This window comes from Limulus polyphemus, unplaced genomic scaffold (assembly GCF_000517525.1).
Source record: "Limulus polyphemus unplaced genomic scaffold, Limulus_polyphemus-2.1.2 Scaffold1032, whole genome shotgun sequence".
Lineage (NCBI taxonomy): Eukaryota > Metazoa > Arthropoda > Merostomata > Xiphosura > Limulidae > Limulus > Limulus polyphemus.
Genome location: NW_013666642.1, coordinates 1 through 11,199, shown reverse-complemented (window position 1 = coordinate 11,199; position 11,199 = coordinate 1). Strand labels below are relative to the sequence as shown.

The 11,199-nt window shown below is 31.4% G+C and overlaps 1 pseudogene; it reads right to left on the bottom strand.

The window, feature by feature from the left end:
• The window catches only part of LOC106461791, a 45,834-nt pseudogene extending 35,132 nt beyond the window's left edge, over positions 1 to 10,702 (bottom strand).
• Positions 10,703 to 11,199: the final 497 nt, after the last annotated feature.

The following is an 11,199-nucleotide window of genomic DNA, read 5'->3' as shown; positions in this document are numbered from 1 at the left end:
GTCCGGTACAGCTACGGTAGTCTGGAAAGGAAGTAATAATATATATATATATATATATATATATGTGTGTGTGTGTGTGTGTGTGTGTGTGTGTGTGTGTGTGTGTATACACATATATATATGGCAGATTTTGTTAAACAAGACCGATGTCTGTAGGTTTACTTTCTTCTTAGAATTCTTCTCAAGAAGTCAATAAGCCGTCTTAACGTTGTTAGAACAACGGGTAAAAGTTGTATATGGTGATGAGTTTTAGCAGATAAGACAAAAACTACCTCCAAAAATTGTTTTAAAGATGAAAATTTTGCCAAAGGAAAATTTTCCTCCAGGTGTAATCATTCATGCTCAAATCAAGGGATAGAGGAATGCAAATTTAGTTCAAGACTGGCTTAAATGGGTTTGAGGGGAGAAGAAAAATTGCTCTTTTCATTAAACCAAGCATGCTTGGTCTGGATGCATATTGGGGTCATTTGACAGAAGGTGTAAACGAACAACAACAAAAAATGAACACCAATCTTGTTATCATTCCTGGAGAAATAACATCACAATTTCAAGTGCTTGATGTGGTAGTAAATAAGCCTTTTAAGGATTGTATAAAAAAAGAAATGCAATGAGTGGTTGCTATCTGGAAATCTTGCACTCACTCCAACTGGAAAGATTAAAAACCCTCTGTACTGTTGTTACACAAATGGGACATAGAAGCTTGGCAGTCAATCTCAGCAGAAATAATCATTAAAGGTTCCAAAAAATGTTGTATATCCAATAAAATGAATAGGATAGATGATGACATACTGTGGAATCAGAAGATGATGAAGCAAAAGTTCAAGGAAGCAAATCCAAATATAGCAACAATTCTAGTGATGACAAAATTTATGTGAAGATGAATGATTAGCTTAGTCTATTACCATGTATAACTCTTTCAATAAATTTTTTAAAATTGACATGTAAAAATAAATTTCAATGAAAGATTTCCAAAAATGTTTAATATGTCAATAGTTGCTTACTGTATTTAGAAACTATTCAATAAATTTTGTACAACTAATGTGTAAAAAATAATTTCTTCAATTTAACCTTTCATAATATTCAGGGGCACATTATATTTGGTCAAATATGGTATTTTGCCATACTAAACATCCCAGGGAAGTCAAACAAAGTAATTGTCCACTCCTGCACATTTTAAGTAGCTAATCACATACAACTTCAAGAATTATATTTACACATCACAAGATTATTAAGATGATAATAAAATTTATGTACTACACAAATGTAAGCAGTATAAGAACAAAAAAACAAAGGAAATTCAATAAACAAACAATTATTGCAGATATACTAAATGCACGATATATATGTATATATAAAACCTAAATTTTTTATGCCATCAGTTTTCTGAGCTATCTATCCACCAAGTTGCTTGTGGGTCCTTGACTTTACTGGCTACAGGACCTCTAGTAACATAGAAAAACTTACACAGAAATACTACCAATATTGAAATTAATCCCATTATTTGCTGCTAGAGTCCTTTATGTGTTTTACAAAAAAGCATGATTTTATCCAATTGTTTTCATCAGTTACAATGAGAGTTATAACAGACAAAAAACATAAAATTACTCATTATGATGCAATACATGGGCACCATCCATAACAAATATTATACAAACAATTCAGTAATTTCAGAGTTACCATTCACAAGCTTTAAAGCAAATTCATAACTGTTCTTCAGGCACGACATTTAAAAACAAAAGTTTTAATCTAGTTTGTACTTCTTCAGGTGCCAAGTTGTTTAAGAATAAAAAAGAACCTCCATCAAAAATAATTGTTTTAATGAAAATAAGGTAAACTGATTGTATTCCATGTTTTGATAAATTTATCATTTAGAAAATTTTCACTCAAGAAGTATTTTAAAATTTTCCTATTTTGCCTTTGGTGTCAAGTCAGTTTCAGACTACATACACACCAACGTAATGTAATGACAGCTCTTCCTTATGTGGGAGTAGTAACCAGTTTTATTTGTTTTTTTTTAAATTAATACTGGAGCAGAAAAGAAAAACATAATAAATAAGGCTGAACAAGAAGGGTGGAGTTCACCAACACAAATACAGTGCAATAGTGACCTACTTTAGCGAGAAATTTTATTACAACCTCTATTACATTGAAAAAAAAATTCTGCAATCAGTTGCTCTTCAGTTATACTAAGTACTAATCATACAATCAATTTGCTAACTTATGCTTAGAAACCATAAAAGCAACTAATTCACAAAGTCTAGCTTTATATCTGTGAAGAAGAAATGTGCATTTTTTTAAATCAATACTGAACAGATAGCTTCAATAAACCTTTATAAATTTCTAGTATGTACCACTTACATGTACATACAAATTGATCAAGAAGTGAAATGTACTATCTCATTCTAAACAAAAGCATCACTCAAATCGACAAAGCAGGAATTTTCTTAATGCCACAATTTTCTTTCGGCTGCCTTTTATGGCTAAAAACAAGTCTTAATCTTGTGGTCAGGCAGTTACATTGCCTGTGGGTTACTTACACCTACATATAAGAGTTAAGGTCCTACATGTTAATAACCTTTGTGAATAGAATTTGAGTTCCACTTGAGTGAGCTGAACATGAACTTATGATTATCTAATGACATATGTACCTTTAAAGGGATAAACTCTTCAAAAACTAGTCTTTTTTAAAACTGAGAATGGCATTATTTGCCATGGTTCATCAAATCCCCCAAACAGATTACTGCATTATATTATTTTAAAGCATGTAAAGTTGTCATGAATGTATTAGCTTCCTAACAAACACATTAAGCAATTCTCATGACACCACAGAAACTTGAGCATCACATTATTCAGGTATCTGCAGATGTTCTTATTCTGCCAACAAGCTGAAACTGACAAATAAAAGATAACACAGCTTTTAAGCATAATTTTCTTAATGATCATGAAAAGTTGAAGCAAAACTGGAAAGAAATGTATTAATTTCATATACCATTACAGAATACCAAAAATACTTCAAAAATGTTTTGACTCGTCCCTTTCAATAATTAATTCAGCAAATAGATATTATTCATTTGAAAATTTACAACATCACCATCCTGTTACATGTACTAATGGACAGAATGAACGACTCGACCTTCAGGAAAATAAGATGTGACCTGAAAGAATGGGCTTTTTTTAAAAAAGGTGCTGAAGCAATGTGAACTGAAACAATGGTCTCTATGCTGCTAAAATCAATGTTTTCAAGCACTAGCTCACACATGCACAAACAATAACACTTTTAAGATGATGAGTTACTAACACAAACTTAGGTACTGTTAAATAATTACTAATATACATGTTAAAAACATAAATTCTTATGAATACGAGGTGGAATTTAAAACTAATACTACTGAATTAGAACAATATCAAGAAAGTTAAAATAAAAGCACAACTCTATAAGACAGCTGTTTGAAATTACTTGATCACACTTGTCAATCTGACATAATCTACAGACCCAAAACATATAAAGTATGTTCAAGCATGATTCTCCTATTCTCAATTGAAGAAGTCTGACAAAACACCTACATTTTAGAAATAAAATGAAACCTCAGTGTTTTGAGGTATACTTGTTGAACTATAGGAATATGCAGTTAACTGTTAAGATTAATAAAACATCAGTGTCCATTATAGTCATTAATTACTTGGTAATTTCCTACAAAAATACTTTGTTTCACATTTTCCAACTTTCACAAACTATTTAAATTCTCAAGCTTTAAAAATAATAAGAGATATCTAATAAACATTTCTGAAAATACAAATATAGTTTTTTAATATTTCACACTCTTTTATAACATTACTTCGAAGCTAAAGCTTATTTAACAAATTTTCTACATGGTTTTTCATTCACCATAGGTGTGGCCCATATAAAAGCCTATGCATGCTGTAATGTTTACAACTCTCATTCAACAAACATGTTCCAACAACTGAAATGTGTAACTTCTTCTTTAATTTCATTTTCTATGTAAGTGTTATGAGATTAACTGAATAATTCATGAATCTATCCAGACAGGTTTTGAACTGTAAATACATGAGTAGATATAGATTAAAATACTATTTCCTGAGGCTTACAATGTATGTCTAAAAGCTGTAATATTTAGGAGGTCAAAATAGGGATTTGTAGCTTGAGTAAATAATGTCAACACTATGTCTCAAACCTTAAGCTTGTTTGTTTACTTTTTTACAATTGCATTTTCACTTTAAGTTACCTGTTTTGTTTCTGTATTTTTTGTATATCCCTATTCCCCTTTTTAAATTAACAATATTTAATAATCTTGTGTTATAACATTTTGTATAAAGCAATCGGTATGGAAAATTCTTGTCAATACACTATTTATATGATACATGAACTACATATTTTTAATGCTAAGGTAACTGATACAATTTAACATTACTTTAATAAGACATATTTTGAAGTTGAATCTAATGTTTAGTGTAATTCTGAATTGAAGTATAGTAGGTAAAGGTTACTTTTTTAGACCAAGTAAACACATTAGTCTTTTGATTAAGTAGATCATTTTTTGTAAAATATAAAACTACATCTATATATAACTTACCCTACTGGGACAGGTGAGTACTGAGCATCATCTACAATACTTGGTGATGTTGTAGCTATGCTTGGATTATCCATTGTGGGCCTTAAATCTTTAGCAACAGGTGCTTTAGTCCATCCAGATACAGGAGTGCTCACTGTACCTGAAGCATCCTGTTTTGGTAAAACTGGAGATGACTGCGGCAAAGGAGTGGTACTCCAGGAACCCATAGATTTTGGAGTGCTAGTAGTTAGTTGTTCTTTATAAGGGTATTGATTCTGACCAGAGAGACTAACTGGTGTCAAAAAATTTTCTTCTAATTGGCTCTGGATTCTTGGCTGCATAATTTCTGGACTATTTCCAATCATATGGTTTTCTTCTGAGACATTACCAGCATTAAACTCTTGAAGAAGTTCTGTTCGTTGTTTTTCTTGACTCTCAAGTTGATCTAAAAGGTGTTGTTTCTGTCGCTGAAATTCCTTCCAGAGATCTGAATTTTTGTGTTCACTGGACAATGAGCTATCAGATTCGTTACAGTTAGTATTTTCCCCTGATTTTGAACTTTTACTTAAATCAGTTCTGTTTATGTGAAGAGGAGGAACAGAAGACGATTCTTTTGAACTGTCATGGGAGATTTCTCGTCTTATTATTTTTTCATCAGCTTTTTGAGTAATTACTTCAGATTTATTATCTTTTCCTTTTGATGTGCTTGAATCACTTTTTTACCTGAAGGATACAGTAAAGAGTGATCCTTAGAAGAAGCTTCTGGAATAGTATGAAGATCAGTTACACTAGCACTAAAAACATCCCCACCTTCAAACAATCTGTCTACAGATGTATTTACTGCTTTTTTCCCTGTTAAGTGAAACCCTGCAAATGATTTTGACATAGCTGACATGTCACTCATGGAGAATGCCATGATGTTCCTTCCAAGTCCCACAACATCCAAGTTAGGGGTTAGTGAACGAGACATTATGTCAGATGTCCGTAGTCTGGTAAATGGGGTAGCCGAATGAGGAAAGATCTTGGGTTTGATTGGAGTAACCAGAATTTGTTCTGACCAAGATGCTTCAAGTCCAGGTTTTTCAAGTTGCTCCACATCTACATTCAGAGTTTTTTGTTCAAAAGGATAAGAAAATGTTTCTGGTGGAATGTATTGTAACCATGATAGAAGACTAAGATCTGAGTCACTAAACCCTGTTCCATTTAAAACATGAGCAAAATGCATTTCATAAGTATCAGAAGAAGCTGAAGTCGCTCGCTGTTGACAAAATTCCACACAAGATTCATATAGTATTCCTTTGATAACCAACTGAATCAAACGATCACCTGTTGCTGTTTCTTCAGCTTCACTTCCTTTTTTATCCAAAGGAAGAAACTTCTCAACAAGTGGGTAGACAGCCTTGAAACAGTTTACTCTTGCATTGCTAGGGTTCCAATTCTTATAATCAAAGTGATCAGATAATCGAGGAAGTGTGAGCAAAAGACAAAAATTGTTGTAATCCTCTTTTGTTGGGCAATATTTTTCTAACTCATTCAGACATTTCACAACTTCTTCAACAGCTATATCAATATTCTGAAATAGGCCAACTTCTGATCGTATACAAAGTAGCTCAATGTATTTGTGCTTCAGGACAATATATCGAAACTGACTGGAATCAAATGATTCCACGCCCTCAAGCGGCTGGATAAACTTCAGCACATCATCCCATTGACCATCTAGAATGAGCTGACGGAGAAAGAGAACATCGTCAGAAAATGTACCATTAATAACGCCTGCTTCCCTTTCTAAGGAAAGCTGAGAAATATTTAATTCACGATTACCCAAGAATTCTAACACAAGTCGTATAACTTCCTCCTCCTTCAGTGTAAGATGTGCTGATGGCATCTTGTAGACCAGGACTTTATATCTTACTGTAAATTAATGAAAAAAGTTTAACTGTAGACCATCAATAAGAAATGACTGTGAATTATTTCAATAGTTAATTATCAAATTTCAGTTTTAAATTTAATTATGGCAACAAGTATTTATTGCAATTACAGGTTCAATTTACAAAACAAAAGTTTACATTTTATTCTTTGATCAAATAAAAATTATACAATTTACCAAATAAATTATAAAATGTATTTACTTCCTAAAGCAATAGGCTAGGTTTTGTTCTTTCATCACACTTATAACTATACATTTCACATAAAAAATGTCAAAATGTACTTACTTCCTATAGTAACAGGTGTTTTGGCAAGTTAAAATCTTGTTGATGTTTAAAATGAGCAATGACAAAAGTGAACAAACAAATAGCTTGAGCTTATAATCTAAACAGACCTAGTTTTGTATTTATTCACTTTGTTTACATTCTTATATATGTCACTTGAGTCACATCATACTAAAAATTCACAATTTTTTTTCATTTTAAGTTGGCTACTCATTGTTACATGTAATGAAAAAAAGTTTCCATTATTTGAATGATATGTATGTTTCATTGGGTTTTCTTTGTATAGTTTACAAAAGTTATTTAAGAACATTGGAGCTGAGCTAGCTAGATTCTTAGATTTAGCTATTAAGTAAATTCAGGATATAAAAAGGGCCTGCCAAAATTTTATCCTTCCTTAACTATTAAATTAATATACTCTCTTTATTTAGATATATTAAGTCAAAATTATCAAATGTTTGATGCAAGCATTTGTGTGATCAATTAGTGTCCTTGTAAGGATAATGGACTCTGACTATACCTCATGTTAATCCCAATTTCAAGCAGGTTACACAACACAGGGGTCAATCTAAAGCTTATGTTTACCTATTCAGGCTATTGTGTTACTCGGACTGAAGTGGATTGGTTTGATCTTTGAGATGAGTAACTATGGTTAGAGGATATTGAATCAACATGATATTTTACCCTTCTGAAGTCCATTATCAAACAATTCTCCCAATCCTTATTGTGAAAAATTATTCTCCTGTGTTCCAGCATACTGTAACAAATATCAACAGTGGGGTGGACTGGTTTTAAATACTTAAGTGCTGAACAGTAAGTTGTAAAGCCAAGACTTCTAACATCTTGTTGTTAAAACTAATAGAGAATGTTGCTATAGTTTTGCGTAAAACAACTCTGTGCCCAATAATTTTTCTTTCACTGTTCTGAGTCTGATTTATTCTACACAACATGTTTCTGTCAACATTAACATTTTCTGCAAAATTTAGTTTTCTGGTATTCCACTATACTACACGTTGATATGAACATTACAAAATTATTCATCAAAAACTTAAGTTAAAATATTTGTAAGCATCCCAATTGGACTAACATCAATCAATCTAAACAAGGGACACTAATAAATTAAAAGAAAAAACACATTTAAGTATTAATTATATTCTGTCGCCCCAGAAAGTAAATTATGAACTTATATACATACATAAGATAACATTTTTGTTTAAGCTACTGTAACTTAAATCCACCATAATGTGCATTTATAAATTACGAAGCTAAATGTCTGATGCAGTAAAAGCATGAGAATAAACGAGCAATGATAAAAAGAGAGAACAATTCAATCAGCAAAATATACTAAAAGCTTTTATGAAATGTCCCAACTTGATTGAATGCATTCAAGTACAGGGACAAATAACTTCACAGGATGCATCTAAGCACAGGAGTAATAAAACATTAGCACTTTTCAAGAAAGACATAAATGCCTTCACTAGAGCTGCTGACATTTTTTGCAAATTAGTATTTCCCAAATGGCATTATGTACCACACCAAATGTCTATATTTATTTATCTTCTTACTAAAATAAACATAAACTGAATAAATCACTAAAAAAATAACTTTTACCCAACAGTAAAATAGCACAAGACTACATCAATAATTTCTCTGGTATTAAAATGTTATAATCATACAGTTGGATTCTAAATTTTAACACAAATTATGAGTTAGCAATTTATTTCTAAACACTGTCAAGTAGCCTTTAACTGAACATAATCACAGCTGACAAGAAACAAAAATAAATCAACAAACTGTTTTTGAGAGCACAGATTTTCATTGAATTTGGTTCATGGCACAGTTTTCTTCTATGCATAAATGTCTTTCTTAAGGATTTTCACATTATCAACCAACTCCTGAAACTCATCCTTAATCTTCTCAGACTTCTTATCTTCCTCTTCCTATGCAAATGCACATTATTTTTTATTCAGTCCTTGTCCTATGCAGATGCTTTAAGAGATTCCTCTCTATCAAAGCAGCAGTAAGAAGACAAAGCACAATACAAAGTTGGCCAATTCAGTTCACAACTAACACTGCTTATGAACAAAGAGTTTGTTTTACTTGTTCACTTTTAACATTTATTTTCTGTTCATAATATTACTCTGCATAACACTGCTGGAACTTACATTTTGAAGATATTTGTAACTACCTGATGGATATCAATGTACATGAATACCACATGGCTACAAGTTGAGGAGTCACTGACAAACTAGAACACCCACGTACCAGTGTTTGTTAGAATAATTATTCTAATAATTCACCAAAATTAACATATGTTGATCTTTATGCTAAATTTTACACTGCACGACAGACTGCATTCCTCTGTATACTGTCATGTAAAGAATCTTTTTATTTTGTATTTTTCATCATTTTAAATTTTATTGCATAAGTAGTTATATTTTGCATTACTTGATAAATTAAATGTCTCTCATAACGTATAGTTGTGTACATGTTGCTCCATATTTCAGTTTTTCTTTTCCCACACTGTGCTTCACTACAGAATATGAATTTATATTACCTGCAGATGTTTCTTTTCTCTCTCTGGCCCACAGTCTATTTTAACTTTTTATTGGGTTCACACGTGTGAGACAGACACCACACTTGTATGCCAAATGTTAATTAATAAATTAAAAAAAAACATAAATTATAAAAACATTTAGATTTGTGATTAACATGAGGTGTTGTTTGTTTCCTTTTCTCATGCATCACATGCTGTTTATTACTTATATAAAACTGAATACCTCACACACATATGCCATTTTACTTCAACAATTTATGAGTTGGTTTAAATGTGAAACAAATTTAAAATATTATTTAAGGTAGAATGTAGTGGAGCATTCTAAAACATTAAGCTTGCAATACACCAAACTGTACAACTTAATGGGAAGTTGTAGCCAAACTTTAGGCAGTGCTGACATACTGACGAATAATTTCATATAGACTACTCCTGCCTTGTACCTAGTTTTGAAGATGGCAATTTGGACTCTTGTTAAGTTGTTCATCAGACATGATGAACTCAACACATAGAATTCTCCAAAACATGACAAACTGACAAAAAGGGACTATTTGATCTTTAAAGACTGTTTTTGCACATCCATCCTTACTTTAATTAATGGAGTAAACTATTAATGCAATAAGCCACAGACAGCCATGGGTTTAGCCTTTGTAATAATACTAAGTATTGTTTAATATATTCTGAACATATTATCCACAGTTTTGAACACCTTCTCAAGTAGTAGGTGCATTGGAACATGTCAATGATTTGATAAACATTGAGCCTTTGACTATTTTATGAGGTAAGAAGGTCAAATAAAATTATCTTTTATGATACTGATTCTGTGACAGTAATACTAACAACAATACAATTAGACTTGGATTTAAGTCTAAGTCTAATTGTATTGTTATTAATACTAGTAGGAAAACTACAACTTACAAGTAGACTAGCCCTTAGGTAATTATATATTTCCTACAAACTACAAAATGCCAAACACCTGTTAATTAAGTATCAATATTATAATGTAATTTTAATATCTTCGCCCCACTAGTACTGTCAGCTCTAATAATGAAAGTAAACAATAAATAAGGACTAGACTTAGTTTCTAACTGAAGCCTCACCTTTTCACCGCTTCGCTCGTCTTCTTACTCCTACCCTAACAAACTGTTAGCGTTACTACTGCTACGAGTATTGCTGATAATACTAGTGATACTGTGATAGCTCCCAGTACAGGCTAGTTATATTATAAACGTTATATTATATCGTAAACGGTATCAGATAAATTATGCTTAGTATATGTGACTGTGACATTCACTACCTTCGGAATTTAATTTAAAAATACATTATATGCATTGATTAATAATTCATGCCAATGGCATGAAATTATTACGGCCTTACGTCAGGCGTTTATCAAAATATCACAGCAACTGTTATTTACACAAGTTTTCAATTTCTTTCAAGCGATCTAGGTTATGAAAAGCAAAATCAGAATATATATGACACTATATTAAAATGGCATATTTTACTGCTCACAGAAGACTGTTTTTCAGTTGATGAAACACGAAGAATAGAAATATGATGTTAAAATGTTATTTTGTTTCTTTTAATTCATATAGCCAACATATAGTTAATTTTCTTCCTTCAAGATTCGCAGAAAAAACGAAAAAATAGCTGATAACTACATGAAACATTTAATCATACTTGTTATTAGGCATTAGTGATCGGCCTATCAAATTTTTCAACACTGCATTTTTATCTACCGTATTTTTCGGAATATAAGACGCACCCTTATTTTGAAGACAAAGTTTTGGGTGAACAAAAGCTACAGTCGCATTTGAAATATTTTTATTCAACAAAAATCCAATTTGATACTTTAAACAATTAGTAT